This window comes from Callorhinus ursinus, unplaced genomic scaffold (genome assembly GCF_003265705.2).
Source record: "Callorhinus ursinus isolate GAN/ISIS: 27379988/994484 unplaced genomic scaffold, GSC_fseal_2.0 scaffold79, whole genome shotgun sequence".
Classification (NCBI taxonomy): Eukaryota; Metazoa; Chordata; class Mammalia; order Carnivora; family Otariidae; genus Callorhinus; species Callorhinus ursinus.
Genome location: NW_027397141.1, coordinates 1,682,964 through 1,704,138, shown reverse-complemented (window position 1 = coordinate 1,704,138; position 21,175 = coordinate 1,682,964).

Sequence of the window (21,175 nt, the reverse complement as noted above, 5' to 3'; positions counted from 1 at the left end):
ATAGGGACACTGTCCTGCATTATCCAGGTGGGCCCAGTGCAACCCAGTGTCTCTGTAAGCCAAAGGGGGACTCGAAATTCAGAGTCTCGGTGATGCCCCCTGAGGCAGGCTCAGCGCGGTGCCACAAGCCAGGGAATGCAGCCCTGCCAACTTCTTGATTTTAACCCATTTTGGACTTCTAGCCTGCAGAACAGTGAGTTAAAAAGTGGGTATTTGCCACCATGTTTGCGATGGTTTGTTACAGCAGCAAGAAGAAAGAGATATGTCCTCGGGTGATCTGCGGGAGGCTAGTTGGAGGTCAGCGTTGCTTCCCCCGTTCAGCATGTTTCCAAAGCTCTGAGCTTATTAGAGTGAGGGAAATACCCGGTACGGGAGGCCAGGAAGTGCACTGAGGCAGGACCTGGCTCTTCAACCAGGCCCTGCACCTGAGCTCCTCAGGACCAGTCTGTGCCTCCTCTTCCCAGGATTCAGCTGGGTTCGCACCTCAGCCTGGGAGGCCGGAAGCACCTGGCGGAAACAGGGGATTCCCCCAAAGGCCACCTGCTTCTGCTCCTGTTCAGCACTCCCTTCCAGGTGCAAAGAGGTCGCAGACTTATTTTTTAAGCCCAGTTCTGCCTTTACAAGGTGACTGCTGATGCCCATGTTGTCCCCTCCTTGCCTCCAATAGACTTGGGCCATCCCTCCCAGTGCTCTGGGGCGGGGGGGTGGTGGTGGGCAGCACTGCTTGGGGCTTTCACCCTTCTGCAAACCTCCCTGACACGAACACCTGACCCGGTGTCCCGCCAGCATGCCTGTGCACTCCAGCATCATGGTGCATGTGGCCAAGGCATGTGCCCAAACTTCCAGCCTGCCCGGCCACTGGGGACTGCCTTAGGCAATTCGCTTTTCCTTGTCCACAACCCTGACTGCAGCCCTCAGACTTCTTTGGGATCCAAATGTCTTCTCAGCAGTTGCCCCCCCCAATGCCCTCCCAAAGGAAGCAGGCACCTCATAAGTGAATTCTTTTACTGCCCAAGAAGTGCCACCTCCCAGCTGATTACTATCACCCCACATCTCCCTTGGTCCCTGCAGACCCCATCACGGGTGTGCCCGACTTTTCCTGCCCCCGTCCCTCCTATGCCAGTCACGGCTCTGGGACTCTGCTGGGCTTCTTGATTTTTCTTTTCAAAGAGGGGTATTTTTTTTTTGTACATTCTTTCCTTTTTATAAAACTATTTTTTATTGGAGTAAAAATTCATTTTGCTAGAGTAAAAATCTATCATTTTACTAGATTACCATCTATAATATAACATTTGCAATTTTAACCATTTGTAAGTGTGCAGTCGGGCAGCAGTAAGGGCACTCACATTATTGTGCAGCGATGTGCATTTGTACAAAACCCAGGTCCTGTTCTGTGCACATCAAAGTTTGAGAAGCATGGTGCTGTGTGATTTTAGTCCATGACTTGAAGGAATCTTGCCGCTGGGCATTTCCAAACACTATCCTCTTCAGACACAATCCCACAACGCGGGGTGCTATTTCCCACATCTTTACTTTGTGTCCTCCTAGGCTCTGTTCTCAGCTCCCCTCCCTCGAATCTCCACCTCCTCTCCCTACATCATGGCCTCCAGCCACGTGTGCTCCGCTCCTCCTGGAGCCAGATGGGGGCGCTGCAGTGTGGAGCCACCTTCTGTCACCCCTAACGGCATTCTTGCCTCTAGTCTGTCCATGGCTACCTGTTGTTTTTCAAAAATGTATCTAATCTTGTAATTCCCTTAATTAAAAACATGCAGTGTCTCCTAGGTCCTATCAACCAAGGTCCAAATTCCTAAGAAAGACATTGATGGTCCTTCACAATCTATTAAAGCCCGTAATTTTTCCTAGCCGTGTCCTCTGTGTCTATGTTTTAGATCAGTGATTCTCAGTGCTCGCTGTACATTAGAATCACCTGTGGAAATTTAAAACTGCAAAACATCTACTCCCCAGCCCTGCCATAAATCAGAAACTCTGGGGGTGTGGTCCCAGCATCGGGAGTATGAAAATCGGAACAGGGACAGAGTTCCTGAATTTCGAGGACACGCCACTTCCCATAGCCTTCTGGCAGGTGACATCCTAAATCCCACCCTAAATCCCACCCAAAGAGCCGTCTCTGTTTATGGGGAAAACAAGAGAGAGAGAGAGAAAGAGAACATTCTTTCCTTTGCAAAGGCAGCCCTTCATGTAATACCCATAATGGATTTCACTTCATTCTCCTTTAGTGAAGATGAAAGCAAATGTAAGAAGTCCAGTAAAATATGATCTTCCAGGAATGAAGCCATGCCAGGGGGTGCATTAACTTAATTGGTCTATTTTAATAGAATAAAGGAGAGTAACATAGTGGTCTTCATGATGTATCATAAAATATAGCTATTGTCCAGGTTTAAGAGAAAATCTTAAAGTGTGTGTGCGCGTGAGCGCCTGCGTGCATGAGTGTGCCAGGACGTGAGTGTGAAGTGTATGTGTGTGAGCCAGTGGGTGTCGGTCTCCCATTCTCTTTGTTAAACTTACTTTGTCTCTGAAGCTCGACTTCACTGATTTTTTAACTTGGAAGTTTTCAAATCCTTCGTGTGAATAAGATTTAACTGATATTCTGAATGGTGAGGACCGTTAACAAAAATCCCAAACAAGTAAAAGTAAAAACAAACAAGCAAAAAGCAAGTTTTGCCTCCTAATTAAGGTCATCTTTAATTCTGCAAGAGGCAATATTGACTTTTCCATCATATTTTTATATAACTTTATGGTTTGACTCTTTCAAAGGTAAATATGTTGTGTTTAGTATTATTATTTTGCTAAGTTACCATCTACCCCAATAAATCAGCCCCTGGCTGAAAAAAAATATTTCCTACCTTTTTATTCCAAAGGGTGTGTGTGTGTGTGTGTGTGTACATATATTTGTATCTATAAGTGTATTATGTGTATAGTGCATATGTACACACACACATATTCCAAAATTTTTCAAAACTATTATTTTGGAAGATGGTGGAGGCAGGGTAGCTGGTGAATCATCCGAATTCTCACCCACTCCCCAGTGAAAACTCCCAGTACAACCAGTACTGCATGACAGAAATTATACAAACAATGTTTGCCACAAACTAGGCAACAAGATGGACGCATGACCCTCAAAATGCCAGAGAGGGAGGGACCAACGACAAGCCCCGGAGCTGAGTGGAACCAAAGTCTGTTCGGGAGGAGATGGAAGGAGGGAGCGGGACAGCCCATGGATATGAACCAACAGCAGCCTGGGGGCCTCACTGGAAGCACAGGGGCTGGCCTGGGAGCAGCTCTGTGCACAGGGGAGGCTCTGCAAACCCCCCTGTCAGACTGACCAGCCTTGGTCCTTTCCAGGACAAAGTCCCACATAGAGGGGAATCTGCTGGGGATAGAGTCCAGAATGAGCAGAACAGAGACAGCCAGAGAGAAGGGGAGGATGACGGTGAACACAGCTGGGGGGGGGGGTCTCAACGGGACCAGCCCTAACCCTGATGGCTCAGGAAGACAACAGAGGGAGCTCTAGAGCTTGCAAGCTGGAAAAGCTCTTGGAACCCATCTCCCTCCCCACACTCAGAAAAACTCATCTCAGGTAAAAATAAGCAACAACGAAGGATCACGGTCTAATTCTGTACAGAGTTATTCTCAGAACAAAGGAGCCTAAGGAACAGAATAATGCTCCTGCTTTGATGAGACTATACCTGAGACACGCGTCCACAAACCGGCCGGAGACAAGACGCACCGGACGTCAGCGTGAACTAAAAGATACTGAGTAAGTAATAAGACATTAACGATCAACACAAGTCAGAATGCTGAAAATTCAGGAGGGTGGTGACAGTATTCAGAGAGAGATTGTAATTAAGAGAAACATTATTATAGAAATGAGATCCGAAGGAGAAGAAACATGAGGACTTCACAGAAGGTGAAAAGGAGGAAAAGTTTGGCATCAAAAGAAAGAGATCCAAGAAAAGGTGGAAAAATGTAGACCACAGGCAAAGGAGTTTCAAAATAAAGATCGTGGAATTTCCCAAAGAAGAAAGCAAGGAAGGGGTAAAAACCATCACTCTGTCCATTTCCTGGACTAAAAGCGAGGACTCAGCTGCACACAGAACAGGGCCCCGCACTCCTGAGCACAGGGTACCCGCAGGACCAGCACAGGTGGCGGGAAGAGACCAGGGGACTGTCTGTGTGTCCGATCTTGCGTGTGAGGACAGCGTCGGAATTTGACAACAGCAACGTGGGGGAAAAACCCGATGAAGAGAATCAAAGTTGTAAAACTATACTTTGTTTTGAAATGTGGAAGGATAAGGTTACTGTGGTTTCTACACTTAGGAATTCATCCGGACCCTCCCCCCAAAAAGTAATCGCTGTAATAAGTGGGTATTGCCCATTTAGCACATTCTCTTTCCAAAAGCCTTGTCCAAAGGCCTGTCAGGAGAGGAAACACCACGCGGTAAGTTGAGCTGAGCTCCCACGGCAGTAAATTAAGAAGCTCCCAGGGCAGCCCTGGCTGAGCGACAAGACCATTTTCCCCCCTTAATTAAAAGAAAACAAAACTGTGTGGGCTGAAGTGTTTACTTACTACTATTGACATTTATTTTCTGTTTGGAAATGTCCTCGGATTCAGGGAATCGATAATGCTCACACCTACCCTCCTTTCTTGTAAGGGCTATAGTGATCTTCTAGTAACAAATAATACCATTTCCTGGTCACAGCCTTGATCCCTGGGCACTTGGGAATGTCCCCTCATCCTTTTAAAATAAGAAACCAGTAGAAGCGTGGGACCCAATAGGATGCAGAATTGCAAATTATCTTCAGGTGTGAAAAATAAAGTATGAGGATGTTTCTGGGAAGTTCCTTCGAGGAGCGGTATCTCTGAAAACAGCTAAATGCTCTGGCTCCGAAGATGGTCATGCAGTGAGCTCTCTCTGTGGAGCATTAAACAATAAAAGTACTGGTAAGGATAGTTTGATAGTTCTCCTAAAGGCAATCGAAAATGATAGAAAATTACATTTTCCACCTTTTAGATCAGAAAATAGACAAGGTCTAACTATAAGCATGTTTAAGTATAAAATTCCCCAAGAAAGGGACTTAGCAAAGGAAATAACTTTTTTTTTATACTTAAAATAAGATTGGGAAGAAATAAACAAGTTATTTACTTTATTACCTAATAAGTGAGCAAACTCAGAAGTCCTATGTAGCTTTCCACAAAGGGCATTATAATAAGTAAGAGGATTATCAGAGAGTGTATGACAACCAACCAGATGAGGAAATGTCTGGTAAAGAGGGTGTGTAAAATTTCCCCACGACTTATAATTCTACAGAACGTAAATGGTTTCTTAAGAAATGATATATCACACTGAAGTAAGTCATATACTAAAATTGATTTTTAAATATTAAATTTAACTTTTGAACCTTGTTGGTGGATGCTAGAGTATAAGCAATATCTTAATGACTTATGTTACTTTTATGGAAATTGAAGAACAATAGGGAATAAGGAACTATTTTCCATGACTACCCAGGGAGAGGAGTCCAATGCCTCCCCATCAATACCTTCCTTCCAATCTCACCACTGTCCATCTCGTTGGGGGGTTTAAATCCCAGGACAACTCTGCTTTGTCTTCTCATAGGCCATATCCACAAAGCCAGGCCCCTCTGCCACCAATGGCACCTGCTACTTTGTAGCTGGATGCGTCTCTCATCAGGAGTGTTGAAAATCTGCCTCTGATTCAGGTCTGTATCCATCAGGGTGAATCAGGACATTTTAGTCTTTTTTTCTAAAGCCGTTTAGATGGACCCTGAGGGTGTTGTGCAGAGATGACAGTCAACGGTGCTGTGCTGTAAACTTCAGAGTTGCTAAGAGACTAGACCTTAATTGTTCTCGCCACAGAAAAGAAATGGGGCAGAGGTGTTAGCCAGCACTGCGGCAGTAATTGCTGTGATACATAAATGTATCAAGTCAATGCTCATACACCTGAAATTTACACAGTGTCATCTGTCAATTTTATTGCAATACAAACAAATAAATAAAGGCAGCGAGCGACTTCTGTCCTAGGAGTTACATCCAGGTTCATGCATCTGTTACCTCCCAAGATAAATGGTAACATTTTAATAAAAATTGGCCGTTTTTACTGAATAATGTGGAGCCGTGTCTTTGCATCTGGGAGTATTGTACATTCAAATCAGGTCCTGCTTGGCAGCACTCTGCTAACGGAAGAATCATCTATACCTTGTTCCCACAGAAATGCTACCAGTGTGTTGTGTGACTAACTCTTAGCGCACCCAACTAGCCTTAGGTTCATTGAGCGTCAGTGGTTATCTACTAGGAGATTTTTGTTTCAATCACAAAGTAAACCCGTAACTTGAACTGGGTGTGTCCTACATCCTCTCGGACCCGCCAAAAAACAGGGTTGAACAAGAGGGCAAGAACAGGTGCTAAGAAATGTGTTCTTAGCTGGCACGCTGGGGGAACAATTAGATCATAAAGAATTCTTGGTATTTTAGGAGACACTTGTGCAGTTTTAAAATTTTGTTTGGCTTTCTTTTGCTGCCTAAGTTCGCCATCCCTTAGGTCACTTTGCCCTCTCACTATACATTCAGAACAATAGAAAAAAAAAGTTGCATTTCTGGCCCATTATTTTTTTAAGAGACTTGTCATAAGTTAGACCTCCTGTAATAATGGGCTTTATCGTGAGGCTGTGTGGGGGCATGAGAAGAGAGTGGATTGTGGGCTGACAAACCTGCATTGCAATTGCAACTCCGTCATTTATTAGCTGTGCAACTCTATTGCTCTGAGCTGCATCTCATTTTCTGAAAAGACATGAAAGACTACAGCCCCCTGCTGATTTGTAGAAGAGAATCAAAGGAGACCCCGAGAGCACCCAGTAAGCATTCGGGAGGTCTCAGTTCCCTTACTCCCATGGATCTTTTACTCAGCCTTGCTGCCTTATTGCCACGGATAATTGAATGTGGGCTGTGATTTTATTTATTTTAATACTTTATTTATTTATTTATTTAAAAGCTATATCTTTTTTTTTAAGATTTTATTATTTATTTGACAGAGAGAGACACAGCGAGAGAGGGAACACAAGCAGGGGGAGTGGGAGAGGGAGAAGCAGGCTTCCCGCCGAGCAGGGAGCCCGATGCCGGGCTCGATCCCAGGACCCCGGGTTTTAATACTTTAATGGTCCTGCATAACTCTCTGGTCAAATATCAACTGACTCGAGATCTTTTTGCTCAGGAATGTGCGGGGTGGCACCTGGCATTGGGGGCTGGACGACAGGGCCCTGGGCTTGCTTCACCCCACGAGGCGAGCTGGACCAGCCAGCTCAGAGCAAGCCCAGCCGAGGGAGCAGCTCTCTTCCTGCTGCTTCTGCCCCCGCCTCCCAGGTTCCTGAGCCCCACCACCTGCTGGCCTCGGTCTCCCCACTGCAGAGAGTTTCTCTCTTCCTGTCTTGGGTTTCACGCCTGGCAGCTGGGGTGGGCCCTCAAGCACCCGGTGGTTTCTCTGGTGGCACCACACATAACTCATGTCCTTCCCAAATATGGAAAAGGCTGAATTCCTCTTGAAACAGTGGTGCTGGCTCACATAGGCTGTTATTTGCACACGTTCTGCGACCAGTTTTGTTTCTTATGAACTAGCTGAGAAACACTCACTAAATGAATTTCATTCAAGTGGCTTTTACAAAAGGATCTGGCATTGTTTTTTGTTGTTGTTTGTTGTTGTTGTTGTTGTTTTTTACAACAGAACAAAGTATTGGGTGTTTTAAAATAAAAACCTAATATGCGATAGAAAGCGCTGAGTGCTGGCTGGGTGGGTGTAGGAGCTTGATGTCATTCAGCCAGCATCCGGGGGTTCACCCTCTCTAGGACCCAGGCTGGACACCATGGTGTCTCAGAGTTCTTTAAGGACTACGGTTACGTCTGCCTGACGTGAGGCCTTGCACTCTTGGGGAGATGGGGGCAGGGGGCGGTGAATAGAACAAGTCCAGTGATTCATATCCTGGAGCATTTTTGTAAAATGAAATGCAGCAATGAGAGGTCGTGTTCCAAACCGTCCCTGTAAGACAGCAGTTGGGACCTAGCTCACCACGCTATTTTTAATAAATGAGGTCACAGAGTATTTATATGCACCCTTGGGGCAGGCCTCTGATTGAAACAGGAACCAACAAACTTACACTTTAGTGACCCCACCACTCATGAACTTCCAGTTTCGTTGCATTTAGAACATTTGTTATTTGGGGACAAGATGGTAAAGAAGCGAAGCGAAAGAAAGAAAATTATTGGACAAAGAAAGCATTTTCTCTTCACCTTCCTCCAAAAGTGTCATTCTCTCCATTTAAGAAGAGAAGATGGATAAACAAACTGTGGTACATCCAGACAATGGAATATTATTTGGTGATAAAAAGGCATGAGCTATCCATGCACAAAAAGACACGGAGGGACATTCAGTGCACGTCACTCAGTGAAAGAAGCCACACACTGTGATTCCAGCTATGGGACATTCAGGAAAAGGCAACATGATGCACACAGTAAAAAGATCAGGGACCAGGAGGTGCCAGGGATTAGAGAGGAGACAGGGATGAGCAGGTGGAGCACAGAGAATTTTTAGGGCTATGGAAAATTCTGGACATGGCCATAATGGCAGACACGTGTCATAGTACACATTTGTCAAAAACTGCAGAAGGCACAATACTCAGAGTGAACCCTAATGCACAGGTGGACTTTAGTTAATGGCCAAATACCAGTATTGGCTCATCCACAGTCCTAAATCATCCAGGATGGTAACAGTAGGGAGAAGAGCTGGGAATGTGGGGTAGTTGGGGGATACAGGGTAACTCTCCATTTTCCAGACAATTTTTCTATAAACCTAAAACTGCACTAAAAAACACAGTCTGTTAATTTTTTTTTTTTTAAAGTGAAGACAGCTATTGGCAACTTGGAATTTCTTAGGGCTGTCCCCTGTGCTCTAAAGGGAATCCTTGGGGCTGTATGCTTCTGTCCCGGCACATGCGCCCCACCATTTCCCTGCCCCTGCTCTCCACGGCTGCTCCCAGGAAACCCAGGGGCACTTCTGTTCCTCTGTGACCCCTTGCCTGGCACGATGCCCACCAGGCCCAGGCTCGAGCCCACTCTGGAAGCTTCAAGTCCCTACTCCACTAGGCTTTCTAGTGAGAAGGCTGTCCTTTTGGGTGATTTTAGTGAAAAAGCGGCACTTGCGGCTAGAGGAGAGCATGGGCTGTTTCTCTTTTCCCTCAAGATGACTCGTCCGGGCATGAGTGGGGAGCACAGGTGTTTCACACTGACGTGTGCCCACGTTGCAGTGGGCCTCGGCCCTGGTGGGAGGTGCGTGGTCAGCACCCTCGTGGCCAGTGCTCCGGGGGGCAGGGCCTGGCTGATGCTGACAGGGCCCTAGGCTGTGGGCATTTTCTGGCCGTCTTCTAAATGCCAAGCCCAGGGCCAGGCCGGGGATGGCCACAAAGATCTACCCCTGAGAGTCTGGGTGGAAAGATGGACCCAGAGACCAGTATGGGCCCCGCAGACAAGGGGCATCTGTGGGAAGGGGTGTGCGGGGCCGGCCCCCAGGGAGGCGGGGAGGAAAGCAGCCCCAGCCCTGGCCCCTCAGAGGCTCTCCCCACAGCCCTCCAGGCCCCAGGCAGCTGTCTCCTGTTCTGGTGCTCTCCCAGCTCAGATCAGACATCCCAGCAGCGCCTCAGGGACAATTCAGAGCAGGCAAGGCCCCTGCTTCACCCTCTGAGAGCCTCCCCCCGGGATCTGTCATGGATTATGCTTCAAGGGACCTTCTCCAAAGCCCTGCAGGGCAGTTACGTTACACACAGAGTCAGCCTGGGCATCACTCTAACATCTAGCTCTCCTAACCGTGCTTGTCATGTGTTACCAAAGCCGGAAGGAGTCTCTGAAAGCCTCCATGTTCTCTACGGCTTCGGAAGAGGAGGCCTGAGGAGGTTAAGTCCGGGTGGGTTTTCCCCACGCCACAGACACATTTCTCAGAAGCAGGGCAAGAAGGATAGGGAAGTGCAGTGGGGTTCTCACCTCATTTGGGCACCTCAGCCTTGGGCCATGGTATCCTGCTCGTGTCGAGGGCACAAACCCTCTATTTGAGACAAGCACGCAAGTTAGCATGTATGTACGTGAGCCCAACCAGTCCTTGGAAGCTGCCCACACGTCCTCATTGCTGGTTTACCTGGGCAGAGAGTACAGGCAGGGGACTTTTCCTGGCATGGGACATGTTCCAGGAGAGTGACTCTGGGTAGGTCACCAGCACTGCCCCATCAGCAGTGAGATACAGGGGTGCTGACCTGAATCCCCAGGGCAGGTCCCAACCATCCAGCAATTCCAGGAGCAGCATCCACTGAAGCAAGCCTTATTTTACCTCGATTTACCTCTTGGGCATTATCTGTTGCTTTCTGTTTGTTTTATTAGTTTCCAGTTTTCTTGTGCATTGCAGCCCTGGATACACAGTGAAAGGCTTTGCTGTGTGGCTGTTGCAGGAGCAAAGCTGAGAAGAAAATACTGGCCATTGACATTCCGGGGGGATGGGGGAATGGTACAACCTCTTCCCACAAAAGTGTCTAAAGAGCACAGATTTAAACGGTTCTTCCAAGACCAAAAAAAAAAAGAAAGAAAAATCCCCTGTGGTATTAAAATATAAACTTTATGGGGCACCTGGGTGGCTCAGTAGGTTGGGCGTCTGCCTTCTGCTCAGGTCACGAACTCAGGGTCCTGGCATCGAGTCCAGCATCATGCTCCCTGCTCAATGGGGAGTCTGCTTCTCCCTCTGCCTCTCTCTCTGTCTCTCATGAATAAATAAATAAAATCTTTAAAAAATAAAATATAAATTTTTGATTCCAAACTTTTAAACTACCTTTGTAATTATGAAAAAGGGAGTTCTACCTTGCTGTGTGTGTGTATGTATATGTGTGTGTATGAGTGTGTGTGTGTATGTGTGTATATGTATGTGCATGTGTGTGTATCTATGTGTGGTTATGTGTGTAGTATGTGTGTGCATGCGTGCATGTGTGTGCACATATGTGTATATGCACGTGTACGTGCATGTGTGTGCATGTGTGCACGTATGTGCGCGCACATACGCGTGTATGTGTGTATGTATGTGTGGTTATGTGTGCATGTGTGTGTATCTGTGTGCATGTGTGTACGTATGCATGTGCATGTATGTGTGTATATGTGTATGTGTGCGTGCATGTATGTGTGCATGTATGTGTATATGTGTGCATGTGTGTACGTGTGTGCGCGCGTGTGTGTGTATGTGTGTATGTGTGTGCGTGCATGCACGCGGCAATCTTGCTATCATTAGTGTGATATTTTGGCAGTAAACTCCATGGGTTCTCAATTTTGTCTCTACTGGTTCTAGTAACGTTCAGAAAGAAATCGCACAGCTGGGGGGGGACAGGTCCGAGGTGGCCGCGCTGGGCAGAGCACCCAGGCCAGCAGCTCATCTCAGGTTAGAGCGTGGAGTGGCTGCCGTGTGAACGTCACCGCCCAGAGTAAGCAGGGACTCTTTCTTCTTAGAGGAGAGAACGAGGCAAAATAAAACACACTGCGATTGTTTCCAGGGGCTCTTAAGTGGACACCAGGGAGGTTCACACCGGATTTGCAAACAAGTGGGTGTGCAACCATGTTTGTCCCTCAAGTGGTCTCTGACCCCTGTTCTTCAGCCTCCTTGAGGCCTTCCCAAACGGGGACTGTCAACATTTTTGAGAAGAAAGTAGGGTAAGGGGATGGCTAAGCCACAGGGGATGTGGCTCAGTGATCCTGGGGACCAGGCTCAGGATCCGCACTGTCTTCCATCCTCCGGAACTCAGGGGAGGGCGCCAAGCACAGCACATGGGATCACTCGATGCTCGCAGCCATCTGTCCCCAAACCGGCCACTCGCCTGCTCGCCCAGCTGTACCGCTCATTCTGTGGGTCAGCTGGGATAAGATCTGTGCGGAAACACCTCTCTCCTTAAGACACCCTGTACGCTACTTCCTCCGTGAGCCCCAAAACCTTCATACAGGGTGGCGACATCACCAGTGTCCCTGACGTGTCTGTCCCCCTGACCTGAGCCCCAGAGAGCAGAGGTCAGGCCCTGCATCCCTGTGCCCCCAGCACCAGCAGCAGCCTGCCGCATCTAGGTGTCCAATAAATGCTTTTCTTCAAGAGGCTCCTCTGAGATGAACAAGAGCCAGCGGACCATCAGCAGAATGTCGGCGCTGACAGCCAGCGCCTGGCCCCACACTTGCTCCGGGACCCTCCGCAAGGCTCCGACTCCCAGACCGCAGGAAACAGACCCCACGCACGAGGGCAGCTTCATTGGCTCCACTCTTAGACTAATCATTCCTAAACATTCTTCCTGTTTCCTCTTAAATGCCTCTTGTCTTCCCCAATTATATTTTTTAAGATGTTTCCTGTGTCTTTGTTCTATTGATACTAGTTCTCTTGATTACAAGAGGAGGCTGCCTTTTTAGATTAGCTTATGTATTCGCCTGTACAACATCTGAGTTATATAGCAGATATTCTCTGAAACTAAATAGTAATGGAGGTTTGGCCAGTTGTACCCTCTGGATTTCATGTTAGACCACAGGCCATTGGCTCTGGATAAGTGATCCAGAGTTCATTTACTTACTCAGAACAAGTGCATGAATTTTTATTTTGATCTCCCATGATTTCAGTAAAATCTTATTTTACTTTATTTTATTGTCAGTGAAATTTTATTTTAGTGTATTCCTTGCCTGAAATGGATACGTTATGCTCCAGCCACTAAGGAAAGATATCATAGAATAATACCTAATGGCACAGGAAAAAACTGGCCTTATACTGCTTATGAAATAATGTGTGTGTTAGACTGTCTATTACATTATGGTCCCAAATGTGAAAAAAAATTACTAGTTATTTCAGGTTGGTAGGCTTATGAATGATTTTAACTCTCTTCTTTAGGTTTCTCTGGATTCGGGAGTTTTTTCTTTGATGAACAGAAATCTTTTTGTGTCAAGGAAGAGAAACTGTTAGCATTTTAGAAAGTGCAAACTCTTCTTTTCCTTGACCATCCAGAGTGTGGGGTCCCTGATTCGCAGAAAGACCAGAGGATTCCCACCAGGGGTGTGGGAAATCTCTGATGTCATCGGTATTAGGATGCTATGAACTTGGATTTGGGAAAGACAAGAGCTTGAGAAGTGGTTTGAGGTTTGGGCTCAAGAGGTAAGAGTGTGAGAAATGACTTCGTGATGGCTGCCAACCCAGCAAGGTGACAAGTGAAATTCTGTAACAAGACAAGTCACCGAGGACCCATTCCCATGTCCAACCGTGGGCCAAGAACTCCTCTGCTCAGAGAAGTCTAGGAGCTCAGCCCTCCAGGAGCATCACAGATTCCTGGGTCCACCACAGCCTCTGGCTTCGCCTGGGGGTTACCTGCAGCAACCTCTGAGCTCACGGCACAGAACAGCACCGGGGCCGTCCAGGAAGGGTGATGCCAGAGAATGACGTGGCTGGTTGGTACAATAGGGTGACTGACCGCCCCATCATACCTGCCAGCTCAAGATGCCTTTAAAAAGGGGGGAAATAACATTTCCAAGGATTGCCTCTGTAAACCGGGTGTTTGATTTATGGCATTCTGTTTAAAGCCTGTGAAGTAGGCAGCCTCTTCGCTACAGATGTGAACACTGACACCAGGGAGGTGATACCCCCAGAGCCAGCAGGGGGCAGCTGTAATTCACACCTGGGTCCCCAGAGTCTATCCGAATTCCATGCTTACCCCCATCGCCTGCCCCAGTGAGACGAGAGGGGCTGTACCTCTTGGACAAGCCAATGTCTCTGAGCCATGGTTTCTGTCTATACAACGAGGCGACTGAGTTAGGTGGGTTTTGAGGTCCTCTTGGGCCCTTGCATTTTAGGACTCTCTAATGATGTTACCCATACCAGAGTGATGGCTTAATACAGTTTTTAATGAAATGCTACTTTCTTTCTGGCATGAACTTCGCATAGTCCCACGAGCAAAGCACAACAAAGCAGAGACAGGTTACGTGTCCAGATGATGGAGGGTTCCCAAAGGTCACAGCTATAAATGCATTCCAGAGACCTCTGCCTTCCTCCACGGAACAAGACCAGAGGCTGTGGAATCATGGAGCATCACCTGCAGGGTGGGAAGTAAGCCTGTGAGGAGCACAGTTCACAGTGACGTGCGTCCCCACATCTACTCCCTTGTGACTTTCACACAGTGTGTACAACTTGCAATACACAAATTACTTTTCATTTTGAAATTCCAATTTCCTCAAAGTCTTTGAAACAAGGCTTCAAAAAGGCAAATGGAATCATGTGCATCTTCACTCTGATCTTGAGCTATGATTGAAAGGAACGTATCAATCCCACAAGCACTGAAAACAAGCATTTTCCCTAAGCTGTAGGGTCTGGGTCTGCAACACGGGGAGCCAGCCCAGCAACATGACAGAGGGGACATTTCAGAACAATTCACTAAGCTTGGTTAGGCTTTTGTTGTTCAAGTTCTGCATTTCTGTGGACTGGTGTTTCTGCTTGTCATCACTATTAATGTGTGAAAAGAAGAAGTCTGCAGGCAAAAATGTCAGAGTTTTTTTTTTTTTTTTAAATCCGATGGTAGAAATGGGAAATTCGGTTCATAACTTTCTTATGAATATATGAGTATAAAGGCATACAAATTACTTTTACTAATTGCTGAGAATTGTTGAGAAATAGAGCTTATTTGGGCTTTCTGGGTGAAGACTATGAGGCAGAGTATGTAGACTTCATGTGTGTTCAAAGGTCTGCAGAAAACACCTGGTGGGCTGGAGCCTGTGGTTGTCTGAGGATTTGGTCTGGGGGCGGGGCAGGCTCCCTGGTGGCCTCAGAGGTCGTGGGGAGGGGCCACCCGAGGGATCCTTTGGAATCCAGCTCTGGTGTCAGCTCTGCGTTTCTACTGCTTCTGTTCCTCATTTGGAGTCTGTGACCACAGATACGTCGCATACGCTGGAGGCTCTGCTTCCGCTTCTGTGGGGCTGGGTTACTAACTGTGCTTCTCTGTGAGGTGGGATGGGGACGCCATTGGGTGATGTAGGTAATACGCCCGCCACTGCCTAGCGCAGGGCGAGCATCCAACACATGTCAGTGTTGGTAAGGACGAGGGAACATGGTGTGGGTACCCTTGTCCTGGGAAGCAGGGTGAGAGCAGAAACCCCGAGGCTGGAATGAGGGGGTGCGTGGGGAGAAGTGCAGAACGAGGGAGGCCGTGCTGTTCAGAAGAGGGCGGAGGTGTGCGCGTGGGGCCAGGCTTTGCTGGTAGCACGGCTCTCTGCCTCTGTCTCTCTCTCTCTCTCTCTCTCAAGCATAGGTCAATAATGGCTCTTGCCAATCATTCATTCTCACCTCAAGAAGTAGCTCTCACTTTCATTTCCTCCTTCCTGGTCTTGTGTTTGCAGGAAACCTGAGTTAATAAATGCTTATCCCCACCTGCTACAGGTCCAAGGTGCTGTCTCTTCCTTGGTCTGTGCCAGGGACACATGTAGGCTTGGAAAAGCTTCATGGACAGGCTGAGGTTATGGGCCAGAAAGGCTGGTTATGTGGTTAGGGCAGCCCCTTGACTGTAGGAAGCCCCAAACCCAAGAAGCTGTTTGACCAGGAGACACAGCGCAGGAGGCCATGGGGTAGACCTCGAAGAACAGTGTGCTCCAACAACAAGGTAGAGGCCACGGTGAGTCCCATGGCCACCGCTGATCCAATTACGATTTAATCTGCTTTTCCCAAAATTTGGTCATGTCCCGTCCCTGATTGGCTGGCTAATCTTAGATGGACGTCATGAAACTCTTTGAAAACTTTGTCATTTATAAATCTAAAATAACACCACATAATACCAAAGATCCTCCTCATAATTTAGGGGAGGAGAAAGATAAATATAATTTTGTAAATCCTTCGACGGCCTCAGACAGGATCAGAGTGTGCCAGGCCCACCATCCATAGACGGGCTTGGAAAGCGGATGGAAGGAACTTTGGTAAAATGTCTAAAGTCTTGCAATGCTAATGAAAGGAGGTAAGTTTGCAAAATTCTGCTCTCACAGGTGTCGACTGACCTACAGCCATAAAACAACAACTTAGGAGTTTAAAAAGGTAATTGTTTTAGAGCATCCGAAAATGTCTCTCCTTAACCTATTTCATACTGAAGACTAGCAAAAGCACAGATGGACAATTTGTTTTTCTGACGGGTTGTACCATAATTTCACTTCCAGTGAAAGTTCATGTCAGAAACAAAGACTTACCCAGTAAAAGTAAAGCTATCGTATGCCTGCTTTCTTAGAATGATTCCATTACCGATTTCCTTGGCTATTGGTAGTTTCCCATTGATTTATTCCTGGGCTGAGGGTGTTATTTGGAATCTGAAATATCGCAGAAGTGTTTTCATAAGACCTATAATCATATGATCCATTATCCAGGGAGTGTGCCAGATTTTATATCTCATTATAACATCAGGGACATAATTTTTAATACGTGTGCCTGGGATTCTGTGAAACATATAACATACAGAACAATTTGGATTCAACTGTGCTTTGGTGTTTTGTCCTCAGGAGCATGATGTGCTTTTGATGACAATGGGGAAGAAAGTGTGAATTTTGGAGTAGATTGCCCAAAAAGCCTAGTTAAAAAATACTCTGTAAATGGTGACGCATATGGCTCGATTCCATTGCATCAGCAAATGTGGAAACTGAGCTGCAAGAGGGGTACCGGTTATTTCATTTGATTTTTAAAAAAGGAAGAAGCTGACGATGATGTGCACCATGCTGGTGAGTCCATGGAGTGTGGGCTCTGTCCCAGACAATGAGAGGATGGATTGAAAGAGCATTCGGGCAACCGCTCATTTGTTAATTAATTTTACAGAAAGACAGTTGTTTCTTTACCTTGATCCACAATGGCATTTCCTCATTCTGCTGCATGCTGATGTGGGGGATTTTTCAAGAACCCAATCTTGGATACTTCCTGACTGTTCATTCAAGCTATTCCTGTTTTGCCTCCATTGATTTAACCACAGCTACTTGTTCATCAATGGGTCTCCACCCTCCTTGGGAGAGGGAGCTACGCCTTTCACCTCAGGGAGTGTTGTTCATGGAGAGATCCACCAGCAGGGAAGAGGAGACCGGACGGTTCTGGCCGGAACTCGAGACCCGTGGGAGACGTGGAGGATGGTGAGCTGGAGTATCTACTGGGACAGCCTTAAAAGCCTAGGAAATCTCAGTATTCCGGTGGGAACCCTGCCCTGTGACAAAGTGGATTCACATGCTCACAGACATTGTCCAGTCTGTTGGTTTTCAAAATATTTCTTATCAGCAGGTCTTGTTCTCAAACAAAATCTTAGACAGGTCTCTAATTCTACGAAATAAACAGTGAAGATACAGGAGGGGCTGCTCTAGGGAGAATAGGGGCCCCAGAGGGGCTTGTTCTGGAGGGTTTTGGGTCAACTTTGCAACTGCAAGCAGATTTTGCTAAAGCACTGCTTTGCTGTCCAGCTCATGGGAAGCACAAGTGTTCCTAGGATCCCATTCCTTTAAAAAAACTCATTGGGGTGATGTTCTTTGGGGACACATTGTGTCAACAAAAAACATTAAATTAAGCCTGGGGTATACTGCTTAGGAAGCTGTGAGATCTACACGTCAATTTAGAAAACTTTCCATTAAGTGGTCAAATTAATACACCAGATATTAAAGGATTCACCTTTACTTACCTTAGACAAGTTATTCTCACGAAGGGAAAACTTCGTTTACTGACGCTGGATAATAGGTAGTTTGGTATGTATGTTGATAACAATACAAATTATTTGCTTTTGTTTTTTATATTGGGATGCATCCCTTTCAGGGCCTGGGAGCCCCAATGATAAGGCCCATTTCCCAGTCTCCTCCCCACCATGTTTATTGCTGCCTCTCCTGCTCATCCCCGGGAAGCTTCCTCCAATTCAAGGGACTGTGCGGGAGCCAATGCATTGCCCACCAGTCTCTCTGCAGGTATTAGAAATCTGTCTGTATGATTTTTGCAACATCTTAATACTCTGTAACTATGTCCAAAAAAAGAAAAAAGTTTTAAAAAAAGAACCCTGCAATCTTTTAGCTGGGACTTGCCCCTTCTCCCCAACTTTCTCGGGCACCCTGAGAAAGCCCAGCAGTCGTCAGTTCTGGCGGAAGCAACCTGGGACTGCTGGAGCCTGGAGAAGCCGAGGGCCCCCGTGCCTCTCTTGGGCCCCTCCCTGGGGCCACCAGACGCAGGCTCTCTGTCCGCCTCAGCCACATGGCCAGGAATCCCATAACTTCATGGCATCTTTTGCTGTTTTGCATTCAGTACCCATGTTCAAGTCTGTATGTGACACATCTCTTGAGATGGGTTTTTTTTTTAACAGAGATTACCTTAGAGCAGCAACTTACAGTATTTCAACTTTTAAAACACATGGCTTTCTAGGGACTTTTCAGTGCGGCACACAAATCCCTGTTATGATAACAGAGCTAATCAGAGAATGCTCCTTGGGTTCACGGTGGGGCTACAGGCGGGAGTTGGAGCTCTTCCTCGTCTGCTTGCTTGGAGGTGTAGGAAATCTAGGTACTTTTTTCCACCAGCACTAAAGTCCTGTGTAAAGTGAATAATATCATAGGACAATGGGAAAACCCAACCAGAAATTTTCAAGTGTTTTCCTAAATATTACTCCTTTGAAAACTGTTTGTTGACAGTGGTGACACTGATTGGATCTGTGCCCGTGTGCTGGTGCACAGAGGGAGCTCTGCCCTCTGAGACACTCGGCCAGAAGTCTGCCACACTGAGGGAGTTGAGAGCACCGTCCGCAAGGAAGACGTGGTGGGTCTGGCCTGTTGGCGTAGCCACTTACATTCTCACCATTGCCAGATCTGCTGTTTCGAAAGGCTCAGTCTTAAAACAATTTTTGGAAAACAGCGTTTTAAAATTCCCAAACCCCCACTGCGGATGAAGCACGTTTAAAATTTTCTTGGGGATTTGAGGAAATTATTATTAAAGAATGGAAAGTGAAGGGAAATAACTAATTCTGGTCTTTGAAGCTCATTTGAAATTTAATTGACCACTAGGCCACCAACTGTCTTGGCGCATGACCACTTAATAACGAGAAGCTCAACCTTACATTAGGAACAAGAGCGACGTAATCCATCAAAAGCTACACACCATTTACAGTGCTTTCTGTGGAGGTTTCTTGGGGAAAATGCAGAACACACAGTTTTAAGTAATTTATGGGCTTTTTGGTAGTGTTATAGCACTTGAGTTCTGGCAATAATGAAAGTGTTTGTTGACAAGTATGCTTAAATTTTATTTGACTTGGGCCATAATTGTACCTTGTCTCCTGCCTCAGAAGCTCAGGCTGCAATTAATGAAGTCACGGGGGGCAATTTTTTGAAAAAGTTTAGTAATACAGATAAGCACAAACATCTTAAGTGTTGAAACCAGGATAAAACAATAATGCCACCTTATATTCAAACAAAATCAGTTTGTAAAGTTGCATTGCTATTCTGAAGAATCTCATTTGCTAGCTTGGACGCAATCGTTAAAATATCAATTTAACAATTAATTTTCAGATTTGAAAATTACTCTCACGTTAACCCCATGTAATATGCTTAGAATAAAGAAATATGACCAACACCACTGTTTTAAGTTCTGTTGTGAGAATGGACATAACCCTGGTCACCAGTGGGCTCTCCTCGGTCAGGACACTGAATTGATCCCCACCAGCTCCTCTGCTCTGAGAATCCCAGCGAGATACGGCAGAATGGGGGATTTTGCAGGCTGGATGCTGATCTTTCTTCTGATGAATGCCATTATGGCCTTGGCCTTGAATCTGGCACTCAGTCTCTCTGGGCTTACAGATTCAGTCTGTGACTCCAAAATGTAATGTAGAATCTTGATTTTCAATCTTTTTGCATAGGAGGACCATTTTTATAACATCCAAACTATATAGAGCACCATACAAAAGTAGGGTTACCTTTGTTCTCTACTGATGCAAAAAAATGATATATGATACATATACGTCATCGGGACTTGTAGTAAGTGTATGTGTACTGTGGTAATCACAACAACATCTGAAAATTCTAAAATTACTAGTATACGTGTATGAGAAATGGAATTTATTCAGTCTATAAAATCACAAGAGCTTTGACTTACTGAGTACTTATGGGGTAAGCATTGTGTTAATTATGCACTTGACATTATAAAGGTACACTATTAGTATGGTTATTTTACAGATGAAGGGATGGAGGCCTTGAGAGATTAATTAACTTGCTCAAGGTCACAGAGCTAGAAGGATGTGGACATACTGAACCCTTGCAAATTACCCCAGACTCCTGGACTCCCACATCCCCAGAACACATGTTGAGCGTAGCCTGAAAGGACCATTCTAAGCCCCATCATTCCATTATAATGCTCAACTCTAAGTAAATTCTTCCTCCAGTCACCACATCAGATGATGAGACCACACCTGTTTCATTTATTCCAAAGCATTTATTTGCTTAGTTAAGTGCAATGATAGATTTTGAATGTAAGCATGATGTAAGTAGTTTATTAACCATGTAGGTGAACCTGTCATTGGCTTATAATGTGTTCCTACCTGATTCCATGTGATGTGCAGAATGTCTCAGATGAAAAATGTAGGCAGCAACGTACTTTTGAAGTAACTGGCTTCAGGTGAATAAGCAAATGATGCTTGAAACTTCTTTTCGGGGCACCTGGGTGGCTCAGTCGTTAAGTGTCTGCCTTCGGCTCAGGTCATGATCCCAGGGTCCTGGGATCGAGCCCCGCATTGGGCTTCCTGCTCCGTGGGAAGCCTGTTTCTCCCTCTCCCACTCCCTCCGCTTGTGTTCCCTCTCTCGCTGTGTCTCTCTTTGTCAAATAAATAAAATCTTTTTTTTTTAAAAGAAACTTCTTTTCATGGACACTTCTGTATTATTTATCAAATTGTGTAAGTGCTCAAATTTAAGGAGCTTTCCAAGGAAAATGATGGCTGAGTCTTCCCACATGCCCTAACATTCAACAACAAATTTCCTGTGGGGGCGCCTGGGTGGCTCAAGTAGTTAAGCATCTGACTCTTGGTTTTGGCTTGGGTCATCATGATCTTGGGGTCGTGAGTTAGAGCCCAGCCCCATGTCAGGCTCC